Raw genomic sequence first — 21,858 nt, forward strand, 5'->3', positions numbered from 1 at the left:
TAACATGTTGGAAACACTTAATCATGTAAATAACAATTTTGTTTAATATATATAAACATGGAAAAGTTCGTCCCGAAATTTTAAGAAGTTGGAGGTGTTGACGTATCTTCTGGAAATAAATGCGGGTATTTCTTCTTCATCTGATCTTCACACTCCCAGGTGAACTCGGGTCCTTTACGAGCATTCCATCGAACCTTAACAATCGGTATCTTGTTTTGTTTAAGTCTCTTAACCTCACGATCCATTATTTCAACGGGTTCATCAATGAATTGAAGTTTTTCATTGATTTGGATTTCGTCCAACGGAATAGTGAGATCTTCTTTAGCAAAACATTTCTTCAAATTCGAGACGTGGAAAGTGTTATGTACATTCGCAAGTTGTTGAGGTAACTCAAGTCGGTAAGCTACTGGTCTGACACGATCAATAATCTTGAATGGTCCAATATACCTTGGATTTAATTTCCCTCGTTTACCAAATCGAACAACACCTTTCCAAGGTGCAAAGTTAAGCATGACCATCTCTCCAATTTCAAATTCGATGTCTTTTCTTTTAATGTCGGCGTAGCTCTTTTGTCGACTTTGGGCGGTTTTCAACCGTTGTTGAATTTGGATGATCTTCTCGGTAGTTTCTTGTATTATCTCCGGACCCGTAATCTGTCTATCCCCCACTTCACTCTAACAAATCAGAGACCTGCACTTTCTACCATAAAGTGCTTCAAACGGCGCCATCTCAATTCTTGAATGATAGCTGTTGTTGTAGAAAAATTCTGCTAACGGTAGATGTCGATCCCAACTGTTTCTGAAATCAATAACACATGCTCATAGCATGTCTTCAAGCGTTTGTATCGTCCTTTCGCTCTGTCCATCAGTTTGTGGATGATAGGCAGTACTCATGTCTAGACGAGTTCCTAATGCTTGTTGTAATGTCTGTCAGAATCTTGAAATAAATCTGCCATCCCTATCAGAGATAATAGAGATTGGTATTCCATGTCTGGAGATGACTTCCTTCAAATACAGTCGTGCTAACTTCTCCATCTTGTTATCTTCTCTTATTGGCAGGAAGTGTGCTGACTTGGTGAGACGATCAACTATTACCCAAATAGTATCATAACCACTTGCAGTCCTTGGCAATTTAGTAATGAAATCCATGGTAATGTTTTCCCATTTCCATTCCGGGATTTCAGGTTGTTGTAGTAGACCTGATGGTTTCTGATGTTCAGCTTTGACCTTAGAACACGTCAAACATTCTCCTACATATTTAGCAATATCGGCTTTCATACCTGGCCACCAAAAATGTTTCTTAAGATCCTTGTACATCTTTCCCGTTCCAGGATGTATTGAGTATCTGGTTTTATGAGCTTCTCTAAGTACCATTTCTCTCATATCTCCAAATTTTGGTACCCAAATTCTTTCAGCCCTATACCGGGTTCCGTCTTCCCGAATATTAAGATGCTTCTCTGATCCTTTGGGTATTTCATCCTTTAAATTTCCCTCTTTTAAAACTCCTTGTTGCGCCTCCTTTATTTGAGTAGTAAGGTTAGTGTGAATCATTATATTCATAGATTTTACTCGAATGAGTTCTCTGTCCTTTCTGCTCAAGGCGTCGGCTACCACATTTGCCTTCCCCGGGTGGTAACGAATCTCAAAGTCGTAATCATTCAACAATTCAATCCACCTACGCTGCCTCATATTCAGTTATTTCTGATTAAATATATGTTGAAGACTTTTGTGGTCGGTATATATAATACTTTTGACCCCATATAAGTAGTGCCTCCAAGTCTTTAATGCAAAAACAACCGCGCCTAATTCCAAATCATGCGTCGTATAATTTTGCTCGTGAATCTTCAATTGTCTAGACGCATAAGCAATCACCTTCGTTCGTTGCATTAATACACAACCGAGACCTTGCTTTGATGCGTCACAATAAATCACAAAATCATCATTCCTTTCAGGCAATAACAATATAGGTGCCGTAGTTAGCTTTTTCTTCAATAATTGAAACGCATTCTCTTGTTCACCCTTCCATTCAAATTTCTTCCCTTTATGCGTTAGTGCAGTCAAGGGTTTTGTTCAACTCTCTGTAGTCAATACACAACCTAAATGTACCATCCTTCTTCTTGACAAACAAAACAGGAGCTCCCTACGGTGATGTGCTTGGTCGAATGAAACCACTTTCTAATAGTTCTTGTAGTTGGCTTTGCAGTTCTTTCATCTCGCTGGGTGCGAGTCTATAAGGAGCACGAGCTATTGGTGCAGCTCCTGGTACAAGATCTATTTGAAATTCAACAGATCGATGTGGAGGTAGTCCCGGTAATTCTTTCGGAAATACATCGGCAAATTCTTTTGCGACGGGAACATCATTGATGCTCTTTTCTTCAGTTTGTACTTTCTCGACGTGTGCTAGAACAGCATAGCAACCTTTTCTTATTAGTTTTTGTGCCTTCAAATTACTAATAAGATGTAGCTTCGTGTTGCCCTTTTCTCCGTACACCATTAAGGGTTCTCCTTCTTCTCGTACAATGCGAATTGCATTTTTATAACATACGATCTCTGCTTTCACCTTCTTCAGCCAGTCCATGCCAACTATTACATCAAAACTCCCTAACTCTACTGGTATCAAATCAATCTTAAATATTTCGCTACCCAGTTTAATTTCTCGATTCCGGCATATATAATCTGCTGAAATTAATTTACCGTTTGCTAATTCGAGTAAAAATTTACTATCCAACGGCGTCAATGGACAACTTAATTTAGCACAAAAATCTCTACTCATATAGCTTCTATTCGCGCCCAAATAAAATAAAACGTAAGCAGATTTATTGTCAATAAGAAACGTACCCGTAACAAGCTCCGGGTCTTCCTGTGCCTCTGCCGCATTAATATTGAAAACTCTTTCGTGGCCTTGTCCATTCGTGATCTCCTGGTTCGGGCAATTTCTAATAATGTGGCCCGATTTTCCACATTTATAACAAACTACATTGGTATAACTTGCTCCGACACTACTTGCTCCACCATTACTCGTTCCGACACCATTTGTTCCTTTCGTTCTGTTAACCCCTGGTCCGTAGACCTCACACTTCGCCGCGCTATGACCATTTCTTTTACACTTGTTGCAAAATTTGGTGCAGAACCCTGAGTGATACTTTTCACACCTTTGGCATAGCTGCTTCTGATTGTTGTTGTTCTTGCGGTTGTTATTGTTATTGGGATGATTGTTGTAGTTGCTGTTGTTGTTGTTATTGATGTTGTTATTGTTGGGCCGTTTGTTGATGTTGCGATTGTTGGGATAGTTGTTGCGATTATTGTTGTAATTGCTGTTGTTGTTGTATTGGTGATTCTTATCACCGTTTTCCTCCCACTTTCTTTTGACTTGCTTCACATTGGCCTCTTCAGCCACCTGTTCTTTAATTCTTTCCTCAATCTGGTTCACTAGTTTGTGAGCCATTCTACATGCATGTTGTATGGAGGTGGGCTCGTGTGAACTTATATCTTCTTGGATTCTTTTCGGTAATCCTTTCACAAACGCGTCGATCTTCTCTTCCTCATCTTCGAACGCTCTCGGACACAATAGGCACAATTCTGTGAATCGTCTTTCGTACGTGGTAATATCAAATCCTTGGGTTCGTAACCCTCTAAGTTCTGTCTTGAGCTTATTGACCTCGGTTCTGGGACGGTACTTCTCGTTCATCAAGTGCTTGAATGCTGACCACGGTAGTGCGTAAGCATCATCTTGTCCCACTTGCTCTAGATAGGTATTCCACCATGTTAATGCAGCACCTGTGAAGGTATGCGTAGCGTACTTCACTTTGTCCTCTTCAGTACACTTACTTATGGCAAACACCGATTCGACCTTCTCGGTCCACCATTTCAATCCGATCGGTCCTTCGGTTCCATCAAATTCCAAAGGTTTGAAGGCAGTGAATTCTTTGTAGGTACATCCTACACGATTTCTTGCGCCGTTAGCTGCATTACTAGATTCGGAGTTATTGTTGGTAAGTAGCGCAGCCTGTACTGCGGCTATGTTTGCAGCAAGAAAGGTACGAAATTCCTCTTCGCTCATATTCATAGTTTGTCGAGTAGTCGGTGCCATTTCCTTCAAATAGTCAAATGAAACAAGTTAATCATACAGAATATTAAAAGTAGTCAATAGTATCTCGTAGCATAATATGAACTCATTTATAAAAGCTTTTTCTTCATATTAGCGTTTTATAAGTTTAAATTCGGGTAGTACCTACCCGTTAAGTTCATACTTAGTAGCTAATATACAATTCAACTACTACAATTCTATATGAAAAACTGATTATAATAATATTTCGCGTTCAAACTTTTTCACAATATTTTACAAACTTACAATACCGCTTATTTTACATATAACATGAAATATAGCACACAATAACTTTGATACAAGATAGTTGTGAAGATAATTCTAGCTAGTACACAAGTCGTTCAGCAAAGGCAATAAAGACACGTAATTCATACGTCCAGAAACAAGTCATGCATTCTGGTTTTACTAGGACTACTTCCCATCCTTGGTCTTGTGGAACATAACCGTTATAGCTGTTGATAAGACAGCGTGTTGTAACATCGTTAAAGGGACGAGGGTTACGTAATGTCCAACAGTCCCATAACAATCTAAAAACCTTGTTTCTCACCCCAACTACTGAGTCCGTCACTTGTGGGAACGTTTTGTTTAATAGTTGTAGCCCGATGTTCTTGTTCTCACTTTGGTGAGAAGCAAACATTACTAACCCGTAAGCATAACATGCTTCTTTATGTTGCATGTTAGCCGCTTTTTCTAAATCACGAAGTCCTATATTCAGATATATTGAGTCAAAATAATTTCTTAACCCGTTGCGTAAAATAGCATTTGGGTTCCCCGCAATATATGCGTCAAAGTAAACACATCGTAACTTATGGATTTCCTAATGTGATATCCCCCATCTTTTGAACGAAAACCTTTTATAAACCAAGGCATTCTTGGAACGTTCTTCGAATGTCTTACAAACTGATCTCTCCTTAAATAGTTGTGCCGAGGAATTCTGACCGACTCTAGACAAGATTTCATCAATCATGTCTTCGGGTAGGTCTCTTAAAATATTGGGTTGTCTATCCATTTTGTGTTTTTATACTGTAAAATAGACAAGAGTTAGATTCATAAAAAAAATACTTATTAATACAAGCAATTTTTACATATATCATAAAGCATAAGCACACTATATTACATATATTACACCACACGAATACAACTATCTTATTCCGACTCGCTCGTTTCTTTTTCTTCGGTTTTGGTTCGTTTTGCCAAGTTTCTAGGGATATATGATGTTCCTCTAATACGAGCCGTCATTTTCCACATTGGTTTAGAAAAACTTGGTGGTTTAGAGGTTCCCGGGTTATTGTCACAACTTAAGAAATACGAGTGTTGACGATACATATAAAGTTCATCGGGTTTGGAATCAAATTTCTCTATTTTTATGCCCTTTCCCTTATTGTTCTCTTTTGCCTTATTAAATTGTGTTGGGGTAATTTCTATAACATCATCGGAATCCTTGTCGGGATCCGATTCATCGGAGAATTGGTAATCCTCCCAATACTTTGCTTCCTTGGTGGAAACACCATTGACCATAATTAACTTTGGTCGGTTGGTTGAGGATTTTCTTCTACTTAACCGTTTTATTATTTCCCTCACTGGTTCTATTTCTTCTTCCGGTTCCGATTCTTCTTCCAGTTCCGATTCTTCTTCCGGTTCCGACTCTTCTTCCGGTTCCTCTTCGGGAACTTGTGAATCAGTCCACGAATCATTCCAATTTACATTTGACTCTTCATTATTATTAGGTGAGTCAATGGGACTTGTTCTAGAGGTAGACATCTATCACATAATATCAAACACATTAAGAGATTAATATATCACATAATATTCACATGTTAAAAATATATAGTTTCCAACAAAATTTGTTAAGCAATCATTTTTTAAGTAAACACGGTCGAAGTCCAGACTCACTAATGCATCCTAACAAACTCGATAAGACACACTAATGCAAAATTCTGGCTCTCTAAGACCAACGCTCGGATACCAACTGAAATGTCCCGTTCATATTGATTATAAACGTTCCATATTAATTGATTTCGTTGCGAGGTTTTGACCTCTATATGAGACGTTTTTCAAAGACTGCATTCATTTTTAAAACAACCATAACCTTTATTTTATCAATAAAGGTTTCAAAAGCATTACGTAGATTATCAAATAATGATAATCTAAAATATACTGTTTACACACGACCATTACATAATGGTTTACAATAGAAATATATTACATCGACATATGTTTCTTGAATGCAGTTTTTACACAATATCATACAAACATAGACTCCAAATCTTGTCCTTATTTTAGTATGCAACAGCGGAAGCTCTTAGTATTTACCTGAGAATAAAAATTCTTTAAACGTCAACAAAAATGTTGGTGAGTTATAGGTTTAACCTATATATATATATATATATATATATATCAAATCGTAACAATAGACCACAAGATTTCATATTTCAATACGCATCCCATACATAGAGATAAAAATCATTCATATGGTGAACACCTGGTAACCGACATTCACAAGATGCATATATAAGAATATCCCCATCATTCCGGGACACCCTTCGGATATGATATAAATTTCGAAGTACTAAAGCATCCGGTACTTTGGATGGGGTTTGTTAGGCCCAATAGATCTATCTTTAGGATTCGCGTCAATTAGGGTGTCTGTTCCCTAATTCTTATATTACCAGACTTAATAAAAAAGGGCATATTCGATTTCGATAATTCAACCATAGAATGTAGTTTCACGTACTTGTGTCTATTTTGTAAATCATTTATAAAACCTGCTTGTATTCTCATCCCAAAAATATTAGATTTTAAAAGTGGGACTATAACTCACTTTCACAGATTTTTACTTCATCGGGAAGTAAGACTTGGCCACTGGTCGATTCACGAACCTATAACAAATATGTACATATATATCAAAGTATATTCAAAATATATTTACAACACTTTTAATACATTTTGATGTTTTAAGTTTATTAAGTCAGCTGTCCTCGTTAGTAACCTACAACTAGTTGTCCAACGTTAGATGTACAGAAAAAAAAAATTGATATATATTATCTTGAATCAATCCACGACCCAGTGTATACACGTCTCAGGCTAGATCACAACTCAAAGTATATATATTTTTGGAATCAACCTCAACCCTGTATAGCTAACTCCCTCATTACTGCATATAGAGTGTCTATGGTTGTTCCAAATAATATATACACATGGGTCGATATGATATGTCAAAACATTTGCATACGTGTCTATGGTATCCCAAGATTACATAATATATTAGAATACTTGTAAAATACAATATAAGTTAGCTAGGATATGATTAATATAGATTTGTTACCAATTTTCACGTTGCTACAACAAGAAAAATTATCCAATCTTGTTTTACCCATAACTTCTTCATTTTAAATACGTTTTGAGTGAATCAAATTGCTATGGTTTCATATTGAACTTAAATTTTATGAATATAAACAGAAAAAGTATAGGTTTATAGTCGGAAATATAAGTTACGAGTCATTTTTGTAAAGGTAGTCATTTCAGTCGAAAGAACGACGTCTAGATGACCATTTTAGAAAACATACTTCCACTTTGAGTTTAACCATGATTTTTGGATATAGTTTCATGTTCATAAGAAAAATAATTTTCCCAGAAGAACAACTTTTAAATCAAAGTTTATCATAGTTTTTAATTAACTAACCCAAAACAGCCCTCGGTGTTACTACGACGGCGTATGTCCGGTTTTACAGTGTTCTTCTTGTTTCCAGGTTTTAAATCATTAAGTTAGCATATCATATAGATATAGGACATGTGTTTAGTTGATTTTAAAAGTCAAGTTAGAAGGATTAACTTTTGTTTGCGAACAAGTTTAGAATTAACTAAACTATGTTCTAGTGATTACAAGTTTAAACCTTCGAATAAGATAGCTTTATATGTATGAATCAAATGATGTTATGAAAATCATTACTACCTCAAGTTTTCTGGATAAAGCTACTGGAAATGAAAAAAAATGGATCTAGCTTCAAAGGATCCTTGGATGGATTGTAAGTTCTTGAAGCAGAATCATGACACGAAAAACAAGTTCAAGTAAGATTTCCACTCGAAATAAGATTGTTATAGTTATAGAAATTGAATCAAAGTTTGAATATGAGTATTATCTTGTATTAGAAAGATATCTTACTGTAAATAAGAAATATTTCTTGAGGTTGGATGATCACTCTACAAGATTGGAAGTAAGCTAGCAAACTTGGAAGTATTCTTGATTTTATGAAACTAGAACTTGTAGAATTTATGAAGAACACTTAGAACTTGAAGATAGAACTTGAGAGAGATTAATTAGATGAAGAAAATTGAAGAATGAAAGAATTTGTAGGTGTTTTTGGTCATTGGTGTATGGATTAGATATAAAGGATATTTAATTTTGTTTTCATGTAAATAAGTCATGAATGATTACTCATATTTTTATAATTTTATGAGATATTTCATGCTAGTTGCCAAATGATGGTTCCTACATGTGTTAGGTGACTCACATGGGCTGCTAAGAGCTGATCATTGGAGTGTATATACCAATAGTACATACATCTAAAAGCTGTGTATTGTACGAGTACGAATACGGGTGCATACGAGTAGAATTGTTGATGAAACTGAACGAGGATGTAATTGTAAGCATTTTTGTTAAGTAGAAGTATTTTGATAAGTGTCTTGAAGTCTTTCAAAAGTGTATGAATACATATTAAAACACTACATGTATATACATTTTAACTGAGTCGTTAAGTCATCGTTAGTCGTTACATGTAAGTGTTGTTTTGAAACCTTTAGGTTAACGATCTTGTTAAATATTGTTAACCCAATGTTTATAATATCAAATGAGATTTTAAATTATTATATTATCATGATAATATGATGTATGAATATCTCTTAATATGATATATATACATTAAATGTCGTTACAACGATAATCGTTACATATATGTCTCGTTTTAAAATCATTAAGTTAGTAGTCTTGCTTTTACATATGTAGTTCATTGTTAATATACTTAATGATATGTTTACTTATGATAATATCATGTTAACTATATATATATCCATATATATGTCATCATATAGTTTTTACAAGTTTTAACGTTCGTGAATCATAGGTCAACTTGGGTGGTCAATTGTCTATATGAAACCTATTTCAATTAATCAAGTCTTAACAAGTTTGATTGCTTAACATGTTAGAAATACTTAATCATGTAAATAACAATTTCATTTAATATATATAAACATGGAAAAGTTCGGGTCACTACACATTCGGTCTTCCATACTTAGAGGTTCCAGATTCTCCATGATTGAATTTGTTGAATCTGAATCACTAGAGGATTCTGATTTAATGGTTGGTTCCTCGACAATCTCTGTTTGAATGATTGGTGGTTCCGGAGGAAAAATTAATGGTTCAGGTTCTCTGAATTGTCCCTGAATATCTTCCGGATTCTCAATTGTGAGGTTGGGTTCAAAAAATGGATTATCGGAAATTTGAATTGGAGTACTTGGTCGACTGGATGACGATTCTAAAGAAAAATCAACGGCGACAATATTTGCTAGATGTCTTGATCGAGTTACAGGTGGTGAACGTACAAAAGGTGGTGAACGTTTTGCTCGGTGCATTCACTGAATATCCTATTAGTTATAAAAATAAGAAAAATTATATAAGTTATCAAATTAATAGACTTTTCTAATTTTGCCCACGTTTCGAATAGCCAAAAGATGCAGCAGAGGGGCAGGATTCGTTTGGTCTCAATATAATTGAGTACTGTTTGGCTCCAATAACCCGGTCCACGTACAAATTCAACTATTACTACGAACCAGAAAATTTTGATGTCTATCAATTTAACCACTTAAAATAATTTTTCCTTTTGAAATTTTAGAGAAGAAATAGAAAAAAAAAATTCTATGTCCTATAAACTAGAGCGTCGAGAAATAAGAAAGAAAAAGAGCGCGTCGAAAAACGTCGAAAAATAATAGGCGACGAAAAATAAAAATAAGAAAGTAGCGCGTCGAAACTTAAAAAGGAACAAAAACTAAGAATTAAAAGTTGCGTCTAAAAATATTAAAGCTTAAAAGTAAAACTATATCCCAAATGGCAATAACTTAAAAAGATACTAAAATATAAAACGGAGTCGCAAATTTCTAAAGCACCTAAATCTTAGTCTAAAGAAAAAGCACTTAAGGAATTTTACGGCAAAGCCTAAAAATCTAGAAATAAAAATAACTATGGCAAAAACTATGATTTAAAACTAAATACGAGCGAAAAATACAAATATTACGCTAAAACGAATAAAAATATACAAAATATAAAAATAAACTTAAAGTTGTAAAAAGTACAATTTTTATAAAAATATTATTTTTATATTATTTATTTTATAAACTATTAATTTTTATATTTAATTAAACTAATTAAACTTATTAATACAAATTAAATAAAAACTAAACTAATTAATAAAATACTAAACCCTAATAAGGGTTTTAATAATAATAATTAATAATTACCCCGTAATGATTGCTATTTGATGGTCAAACTGGGCGTGTCAGGTACCCTCATGCGATCGCATGAATATTTGCCTTCAGGCTCATGCGATCGCATGGGCTAGGGTTTCGGGCCACGGTCTGGGCTGCTACAGTACGGGCCGAGTAATTTTTTTTTTTTTTAGTTTTCTGTTTTATATTAATACGAAATATTTAAATAAAATTTATATTTTTACAAACTAAAAATAAAAATAAAGAAATTTTATAAAACTTAAATATTTAACAAACTCTTAAAAATATATAAATTTTGTTTTTTTTTTCTTTTTATATTTTTGAATATTTAAAACGTATTTTTACAAAAGCGTATTTTTATAAAAGTAAATTAAAAATCTTTTTTTATATATATAGCGTTTCGCTTCCGGTGTTTTAACTTTCCCCGGCAGCGGCGCCAAAAATACTTGATGTTATGCGAGGGGTATATGAAATAGTATTAATTTTACTACGAAATACTATTAAATACGATACAATTTTACACAAGATATTTATTTATTTATAGAATGGATATACCTAAACCTTGCTACAACACTTATAGGCAGTGTACCTAATCGTACAGTAGTGTAGTTTTTAGTAAGTCCGGTTCGTTCCACAGGGATCTTTTAAACAAGCTTAACGCTATATTTTTAAAACTATATTTGTAAAAATACAAAAATATATATAAGTAGTATTATTATTATAAAAGGGGAGTTTTTACCGTTTAGTGACCGGTTTGTCGATTTTAAAACTTAAGTCGCAGTTAAAACCTAATGTAAAATATTAAAAATAAAAGATTTAATTTAAAGCGTAAAGTAAATAACGATAATGAAATTGCGATAAATAAAAGTGCGATAATTAAAAAGTACGATAATTAAAAGTGTAATTAAATACAATGACAATAAATAAAAGTGCGATAATTAAAAGTGCAATTAAATATGAAATAAAGGAATTATGCTTATTTAAACTTCCATAATCATGATATTTGACGTGTTGATTTTTAGTTTATTCCCATGGGTTAATTGTTCTTTGTCCTGGATTATTCAATATGTCCATACGGAATTTGTCCATAATAGTCCATCAGTCATAATCATAAAATGCAGAAGTCTTCGTCAAATTATTCTTATTCTCGAAGTCAAATATTCCAACTAATTGGGGATTCGAATTGTAACAAGGTCTTAATACTTTGTTTAATGAATACACCAGGTTATCGACTTCGTGTAAACCAAGGTTTTACTACTTTGTTAACAATTACACCAATTACCCTTGAATGTAATCCACCCCTATTTCAACAAGTTTATTAACTATTAATCCAGTTCTGTGTCCAGTAAAATGAACAATTATTGGTATTTATAGATATCCCGTCCACCGTACCCAGTCAAGCGTATATGGTTATATATAAATACGTCAAATTATAAGTCTATATATTAAATTAACGAGGTATCATTTAGTTAATATAAAGCCCATTAATAGTCCATAGTCTAATTTCTACAAGTGTCTTTCTTTTATCCAAACCCCAATTATGGTACAAAGCCCAATTACCCAATTTTAATATTTAGCCCAACATCATGATTACTTCGGCATTAAATAAGCATAATAATAACTTAGCTACGAGGCATTAATTTAAAAATAACATTAACCATAACTTACAGTGATTAAAAATAGCGTAGCGTTACACGGACATAATTTCGACTTACACCCTTACAACATTCGCTATCATACCCTTATTATTAGAATTTAAAATTAAAATAAAAATATAATATATATATATATATATATATATATATATATATATATATATATATATATATATATATATATATATATATATATATATGAGTGAGATAGAGAGATAGGATGATATATCAGTCGACAAAAGCATGCTTTTATAGGAATGTGGCCTGGTACTATTCACCATGCGATCGCATGGCTTTATAACTGCCAGGCCATGCGATCGCATGGCCTGCTTTTCCAGCTCACATGAGCTTGTTTCTTCTGCCGACGGTTTTTAAATATAATATATAATATATAAATAATTTTAAGAATTATTTAAATATTATATTATATTTATGTGCATAGTTGACTTGTAATTTTTAGTCCGTTGCGTCGAACGTTGAGAGTTGACTTTGGTCCCGGTTCCGGATTTTCGAGCGTCCTTTCGTACAATTTAATATCTTGTATTTTGCGTTTAGCGTCTTGTACTCTTGTAATTTTGAGACGTTTCTCATCAATAATTTGAACCACTTTGATTGTACTTTGTACTTTTGAGCTTTTTGGTCGTTTGCATCTTCAATTCGTCGAATCTGTCTTTTGTCTTCACCTTTTATTATTTAAACGAATATCACTTGTAAATAGAACAATTGCAACTAAAAGCTTGTCTTTCTTGAGGGATAATGCTATGAAATATATGTTCGTTTTTAGCATTATCAGTCAACATACCCATTTTGGGTCATCCACTAACCCACACAACACCCACTTACATATATATAGGTGTGCTAGCAAATTACTAACTAATTTAAGTTCATAAACATCAATCTAACACTTTGAAAACCCTAGTTAGTCATCTTTGAGTCTACATGACCCAATTACACCCAAAACACCCAATTCACCCACAAATGGGTTTTAAGTTCATCATTCACCCCAAACCCTAACCCTTAATCAAATTAACAAGGAAACTAAGATTAAAGCATACCACTACACTCAAAATGTAGCTAGGAAGTAGGTGAACAACTTTAATGCTTGCACTTAGACCCGAAATCGGCTTCTTCTTCCTTGATTTGAGTTCTCTCACTCTAGAAAACCATTTCTCTCACTAAATTAATTTGGAAGAGGTGAAGTAGGTGAAAATGGTGTTATGAGGCTCACCAAACTGAATCTAGAGCCTTAAAGTCGGCCCTTTAGTGAATTTACCAATTTGCCCTCAAAATATCTAATTAAAAGAGAAAGGAATCTGTCACAGACCAATGGCGCGGCGCGCCAAAGGCCTGCGCGGTGCGCCACTCCCCCAGATCAGATTCTTTCTCCTTTTTAAATACATACAACAAAACCCCAACTTCAAGCATCTTATTTACGCTTATGTACACAACAAATATTTGGGTCTTACAAAATACCAAACCCTCGATTGAAGGTCGAGGAGGACCGATCAGATTTCCAGAGATTCAAGGACACTCGTTCGAGTTAAAACATCACATCATCCAGCTCATCCAGAATAGCTGTCAGTTTCATGGATTACCGAATGACGATCCTAATTCTCACCTTGGTAAATTCATATCTCTTTCGAACTCCTACAAACAGCCAAGGATATGATAAGATATAATCCGGCTATACTTGTTTCGCTATTCTCTCACTCATCATGCTCAAACCTGGTTCGAAGGACTGGAAAAAGATTCCATCACGTCATGGACGGAGATGGCTACTAAATTCCTAACCAAATATTTCCCTCCTTCTAAACAAACCAAACTAAAGTAATTTTGTCTTTCTTAGACACCACCAAACAATACTTTTGTCTGTCTAAAATCTTTCTCAATCCAAATATTCGATCCCCGGCAGCGGCGCCAGAAAACTCGTTACTACTATGATATGACCGAAACGGATGGTTTTATTTATGTGGTGTTGTTAGGCCGCAAGGCGTTAGAATCAGCTGATCTGAGTAGCGAACAGTGGTTTATTATTTATATTTTGCGGGGCCTAAATTTACTTTTAACTTTCTAATGGTAGAAGGTATAAGTTAACCTAGGGTCGTACTTTTGAATGGTTTAACGAATTGAAGATCAAGTGGATAATTGTCTCTGGTTAAATTACCTAGACAAAGGATAGTAGTTGGTTTTAAGCTAATAATCATAATTGCGGAAAAATAAAGAAAGTGGAAGGATATCCGTAGTATGCAGATAAGAGAAATGTTGACCAAGATATCAGTTTGGGCTAGGGAAAGGTAATTATGTTTATGTTAAAGCTAAGATTAGAATGGTGTAGATCTGGTTGGATGAGCCAATTACACAGACCTACTTATCTCTAGAATCTCAGAGTTCTCGTTGAGCAGTGAAAAGTATGTCACTTGGTTGTATAATTGAAAGGTAACTATACCTCAGAGGTTATCCTCAGTGAGTTGAGTTCTAATCCTAACCCTCGTTATCAGTTTAGTTAACTGAATAACAACATGCCGTGTTGATTGAACACTGATCACAAACGGAAGGAGTCCGTCGGGTTAAGTTAACAAAACCTTAAATGAAAACTAACAACCATTTCATCATACTAACGAGATCATACCAATCCAAACATAGCATTACAGTTGATATACTGAAAGTAAAGCAGATAGAAACCTAATAGATACCTAAACAGTTAATATGACTTAATCCTAGGGCAACAATCAAACAAGAACATGCAATAGGTTTGGGTCATACAGTCAAGGCACTAACTAGATCTTAACAGCTCCTAAGAGGTCTCTTCATAACAGTTAATAGGCATAGTAGGTCATTCATGTCTCAATTCCTAAGTTACGTGTCCTAAAAGCGCATTAGATGCCTCTCTGGAACTCCGACCATACCGAGTTCATAGAATCTTTAGATACAGTATAACCAGGGGTCTTAATACTATGAAGTAGCTAAGTTCATATAGGTGAACAAGTCCTGATCACAACCTAGGTTGGTCAATCCTTAAGATGCTAGCATACAAATCTATCGGAATCATAAGTTCAGCATAACAACGATAACCGTACTAATTTAACATAACTACGTTAACCCAAACTTCTTTCATGGCAACATACAGATTAAATAAGCTAACATGGTAATATCGGAACGCATTATTATAAATGGTAACAACACATGTTTAATTAAAAAGACAATTGTTTCAGATAAAACGTGAAAAGGTTGAAGAAATCTGCCCGAGATTGCAGGGACTCGCCGGGATATCCTCCGAAAAATAAAAGTTAAGCTAGCTACTACTAATAACTAACTAAAAAGCTTGAAAATATAAATTGAAGTACAAATTGAGTGTGTGTAATAATGAGTGGAAGAGACCCTTTAAATAGAGTTGGAAATGGCCTGCATACGGCTGTATGGCAGGCCATTTTTGGTGGCCGTTTTCTTTGGTCAGCCGTTTTGCCAGCCCGTTTGCCCAGGCCGTATGACAGGCCGTTTTTCACACTGGCAAGCCGTACGGCAAGCCGTATGGCCTGCCCTGATCAGCTTGTTTTCCTGGATCGTAACTTGATTTCCTTGGTCGTAACTTGTCTTTCACTGTTTTCGTTTTAGATTCTTCGTTTTAGCTCCGTTTTACTTGATTCTTTTTGCATTGCCTTTGTAATTACTTAATCTATAAAATTAACCGAAAAAGCGATTATTTTGGCGACAAAGTTCGTAACTTTGTGAATTTAGGGCTTAATATCAGGGGTAAAAACGTGACTTTTTGGCCGATATCACATATACATGTACATATACGGATATAAATTTATAACTTTTTCCTTTCGTTTGTGACTTTTCTTTTTGGAAGGCTCGGGTTGAACCGTTTCTTGTTGAATTTCCTGATGTTGTTGATCAATTTGTTCTTTGTTGTTGATTTTGTTGTTATTGTCATTGTTGAAACTGTTCTCTTGGCCATTGTTGTTGTTGCATAATAATGAATTGTTTTCTAGCGTCATAGGTGGTGGTTGGTTCCCAAATAAATTTCGTTGAAGGCTCAGATTTTGTAGTGGAGATCCGGTAGACATACCCGGAACATTTTGTGTCCCAAACGCCAATAGATTCGTCATGTTTGTACCGAGCGAAATACCAAAGTCCTTAGTAAAAAATTGATTGTTTTTATCGTTGGGTAATTGATTATTTTGATTATTGTTATTGAATGATGAAGACATGTTGATTGATGAAAAAATGGAAGAATGTTTAAAAAAATGAATGGAAGAATGTTGAATAATAAAATGTTTAAGAAAAAATGATTGAAAAATCCATATATGGATTTATTTATTTTATTATAAATCTTTTGGATTCAACTGCTACAAATTTCAAACCAGTCAAAATGTTCAAGACAATTAAATAGCGCCTAGTGTATACGCCGACCGTTATGTGTCTCGTAATCCACCCCCACAACGACCAACGGCTCGAGCCACAACAACCCCACAGAGCCCGTTGTAGTCAGTGTGGGGCAGCGAAATGCCTTCGTGGTCAACCGTAGAGAATGTTCTTAGCTTAGTATGATACTTTACAGAGCTAATACTATAATATTAGTTCATCGTGTTGGGAAAAAGTAAAAGAATCGATTTGGAAGTCGAATTCGATTTTAATAGAAACCGACCCAAATTTCGGTTTTTAGTTTTCGGTTCGGTTTCGATTTTCATATTTAAATTCAGTTTCGATTTCATTTAGGTTTTTTAGTTGTAATTTTAAAGTTTTAAAGATGAGGAAATTGAATCGAAAAACAAAAAAAATTAAAAAACCGAACTGATAAACATCTCTAAACTCTTTTCGGTATTAGATACTAAAGTCTGATACTTGTGTTGTCTCTCAAACATAACCATCCCAAAATTATATATATATATATATATATATATATATATATATATATATATATATATATATATATATATATATATATATATATATATATATATATATATATATATATATATATATATATATATATAATTGTTATACTTACTTCATACTAAATTAGAATAACCTTACCAAATTCATAAACTATTTAGTGGGGACCCAAATAGCCCAAGCAATACACCAATAACAAACACTTTTTTCAAACATAGACCTTTGGCCCAATACCATATTTTTAGTCAACAACAACATAACATGAAAAACAGGAACAAACTTCCTTCACAAGATACAACAAAACCAAGATCACTTGTTCTTTACTTCCTTCTAACTTTAATCTCAAAATATCAATTGCAACATGGTTAACCTTATCGATGAGCAGTTACCAGTGTTTCTATAAACCTTAATCCATCAAATCTTGGCGCAAATTTCTCCGAACAACAATTATTCATCTTCTCACCATTTTTGCTTTCATAATCCTATACCGCCAAAAAAAAAAAAAAAAAAAAAACAAAATAAACTTTTATGTTAAAAAGTGAATAAACAACAACAGCAATAGCCATAGCCAATCCATAAGAATAAAGTTATTAAATAGCCCTAAAAACTGTCATTTGTTTATTAAAACACGTATTAATTATCGGATTACTACATGAAAATTGAAACTTGATATAAAAAATAATTAATTAATTAGTTATACCTGGTGAGAATTAGATTGGTTTTTGAGATTGATAGCAGTTGTGGCGGAAGCAGCGGCTAGAGAAGCTGCTAGGAATCCTGGTTTCTTCATACTAATTACTAATTAGAACAAATCCACAAATTCGATGTTAGTGAACACAATAATAAGTATAAGTATTTTTTTTTTTTAAAGAATTTTAGTTTTTGGAAGATGAATAATTGGTAAGGGGTAAAGAGGGAGAGAGTTGTTTGTTGGAAATTGAACAGCTGCAAGTGGAAGTGTCAAATTACTATTTATATAGACACAGAAAAAATTAAATCAAATCAAATTAACTAAAATTAGATACTACGTATTACTTTACTCCTTAAAATATTATGCGGCAAATAAAAGTCCGCTACTATAACCTTGTAGGCCCCTCCCGCTACTATAAAAGTGAGTAGTGAAGATTTCAAGATTAAAACTTAATGAAGTCTAGATTTTTTTCATTATTAATTATATTTATATATTATTTTAATGATTGTTTACCTTAAAACAAAACTACAATTTTTTTCAAAATATGTATAAGGTACGAGTTATGTTTAGTAAGAAATACTATAAATTCGAAAATATATGGGGTCTTTTATTTAAATTTAGTGGTGTCTTATATATTTTAAAGGGTATCTTTTAAATAAAAAAATTTTCAAACTAGTGATATCCCGTAATTTCTACAGGACAAAAGATAGAATCGCCATTGAGAGTGTCTGTCATTTTTCAACGTTGTCATGACCGGATATTAAGGCGTGCGAAGTGTGCAATTACACGATATCCCATAGCAAAAGGGCCTAAAAAGTATAACCCAACATTATATACATGGACTCATTTGATTTGATATTACGTTTTCTACAACCAATATTTTTACTTATACCAGCACGTATGACATTTTTTAGTTTTATTAAACTTATTACTATTAGACAAAATTTCATTCCTCGTCCCTGAACTTTACATCAAATTTGACTCCTCGTCCTTTTTCTTTTTTTTGTGCATCCCTCGTCCCTTATGTATCACAATTCTACATTCCTCGTCCTTTTTAGAGACGAGGGATGTAGAATTAACAGAAAGAAAAAGAACGAGGAGTCAAGAAAAAGGACGAGAGATGTAGAATTGTGATAAATTAGGGACGAGGGATGCAAAAAAAAAAAAAAAAACGAGGAGTCAAATTTGATGTAAAATTCAGGAACGAGGAATGAAATTTTGTCTTATTATTACTATTATCATATATGAAAAACTTTTCATTTATGAAACACGAGCTATAAAATTGACAGGACGGGCCTGAACATTATCCTTCTAGAACTTCAGAAAGTAACCATGGTCCCACTTCCGGCTGACATTCCGAAACTAACATCGCTCAAGAGGCGTTGGATTTCAGGAAACATTGACCATTTTAATATTAAATAATCTAAATCAATGGTTGATTGTTATATATATATATATATATATATATATATATATATATATATATATATATATATATATATATATATATATATATATATATATATATATATATATATATTCTACAAATGTTAAACTATTTTTATTAATTTTTTTAAACAAAAACTTACCTTTTTTTTCCTCTCAAATACACATTTAGTAAGAAAAATGTATAACAATTCTTGTTTCGAGGATGAATATATTATATATTCTCCAAATGATTGATATTAATGAAATGGAGAATGCTATGAAGATGAAGCCGAAAGTTCGAATTGTCATCGACATACAAAGACGTTATATTAATCGAGATATAGTTGGTGTTTACGGAAAGCTAATGAGAAACTATTTTGGGCTGAACGTAAAATATCCACTTGAGAAATTTTTTAATGTAGATTCCGCATGAGCGAAGGTATATTCTTTAGAATCGCTGAAGCTATACTTTCTTAGAACGTACAACATTTACTTGATTATTTTTAATTAAATATTTTCAACAAATAAAAAGATGCTCGTGGTAAACCGAGTTTTACAACAATTTTTTAAAAATATTCATCCGTATAATGTCAATTAGCATATGACACGTCACTGGATGCTTTTGACGTGTATATACAAATGTCGGAACGGACGTCACGTGAAATGTTACAAAATTTTTCAAGACGTATTGTAGATTTACATTCCAACGTGTGTATGCGTGAGCCTACACATGAGGATATTCAACGTTTATATTCAAAACACGAGAAGCCTCACAAATTCTCAAGAATGTTAGGTAGTAAAATCATCCGAAAACATGAGATTGTCGAAAAAATAATCATTATATAAAGCTCTTGCGCGGCCTTCGCGATCTCTATGTAAATATCTTCGAGGTGCTCTTGGTACGGGACAACTTCTTCATCATCGCTTAACTCATCCAATGCCTCAAGTAATTCGAGTGCGCGAGTATCAGTTGCATTAGTTGTATTTGTGATCGTTATAACGTTTAGTTCGGGATCGCAATTTGGGTTATTTGGATTCATTTTTTTAGGTAATAGATTGATAAAGAAAATAAAATTTTGATAAAATGATATTGTATGTTGAGAGAGTGAAAAAGATTGGTGAATATGTGTTAAAAAATGAAATTGATTGTGTATATATAGAGTAAAAAAAAAAAAAGTAGCCGTTTGATACCATTTGGGTTTTTTTTTTTATTTTTAATTTTTTTGCTTTTCTATCCGCTACTTCTCGTCCACAATTATGATTCAAAAACATGATCAGGAGCACGACAACCTGGGCGGAGCCTTGGGCGGTCCGCTGCCAACGGCGCCCATGTGGGCGGTTGGCTGGGCGGCCCGCAGGGTCGGACCGTTGGGAACTCTCTTATAAAAATTCATACTTGCGTGACTTAAATTATTAAGATCGGGTTATTTTGGGAAAAAAAAGTACTCCGTATATATAACATGTAACATAATATTTTGATACGTCTTATCTTATCGTTTCTTTGATGACTGAAATTTTGAGATATTTTTGTATAAAAGAATGATGTAACTTGAGCGGAACGAAGCATTAAGTTAGGAAGTACGAGAACCAAACGTTTAAAATGTGGACTGAATGGGGTGTCGTTGGCAAGTGGAAATGTGGTATTAACATAATTGTGGTACACGTGGATGGATAAGATGAGTCCACGTCTCATTCAAACTGTTTCCACAAGTTATACCAACTGGCCCAAAGCAACTGAATAAAGAAAATGTTAGTGCAACTACTTTCCATTTGGGTCCTCGTCAATCGGAGCCCTCCAAGAGTCCAAACTAGCAAAGTGTGTAAGTGGCTACCTATTTCATTTCGAACTTATCTTGCTAAGCTTATATTACTATATTAACTATTACACAAAATTTACGAATAGTTCCATAGGCCAAATCGCCATTTCACTTTAAAAGGGTATTTTGGCCTTTTTCCATATATATATATATATATATATATATATATATATACAAAATTTACGAATAGTTCCATAGGCCAAATCGCCATTTCACTTTAAAAGGGTATTTTGGCCTTTTTCCATATATATATATATATATATATATATATATATATACAAAATTTACGAATAGTTCCATAGGCCAAATCGCCATTTCACTTTAAAAGGGTATTTTGGCCTTTTTCCATATATATATATATATATATATATATATATATATATATATATATATATATATATATATATATATATATATACATATATATTACACAAAATTTATAAATAGTTCCATGGGCCAAATCGTCATTTCACTTTAAAAAGGGTATTTTGGCCTTTTTCCATATATATATATATATATATATATATATATATATATATATATATATATATATATATATATATATATATATATAAAGCAAAGCAAAAGTGGAACGACGGTGTTGGTTAAGAAAATATATTGAGGTTTTATGGCCTTCGATTAACATGTTAAATAGCTAAGGTTCACTTTTAACATATTATATAGTTAAGGTTCATTAACAATTTTATGGGCTTGAATCTATACATTATTAAAAGCTAAAGTTTATTAACATATTAAATTGATCATAGGA

At 33.3% G+C, this 21,858-nt stretch overlaps 1 long non-coding RNA gene across 1 annotated transcript; it reads right to left on the reverse strand.

Moving 5' to 3' along the window:
• Positions 1–17,279: 17,279 nt before the first annotated feature.
• LOC139858673 (uncharacterized) lies at positions 17,280–18,126 on the reverse strand. Its single transcript, XR_011763026.1, has 2 exons — positions 17,854–18,126; positions 17,280–17,635 (listed from the first exon to the last, which is right to left on the reverse strand). It is a non-coding gene; the product is annotated as an uncharacterized lncRNA (long non-coding RNA).
• Positions 18,127–21,858: the final 3,732 nt, after the last annotated feature.

The sequence above is a fragment of the Rutidosis leptorrhynchoides genome, chromosome 7 (assembly GCF_046630445.1).
Source record: "Rutidosis leptorrhynchoides isolate AG116_Rl617_1_P2 chromosome 7, CSIRO_AGI_Rlap_v1, whole genome shotgun sequence".
Classification (NCBI taxonomy): Eukaryota; Viridiplantae; Streptophyta; class Magnoliopsida; order Asterales; family Asteraceae; genus Rutidosis; species Rutidosis leptorrhynchoides.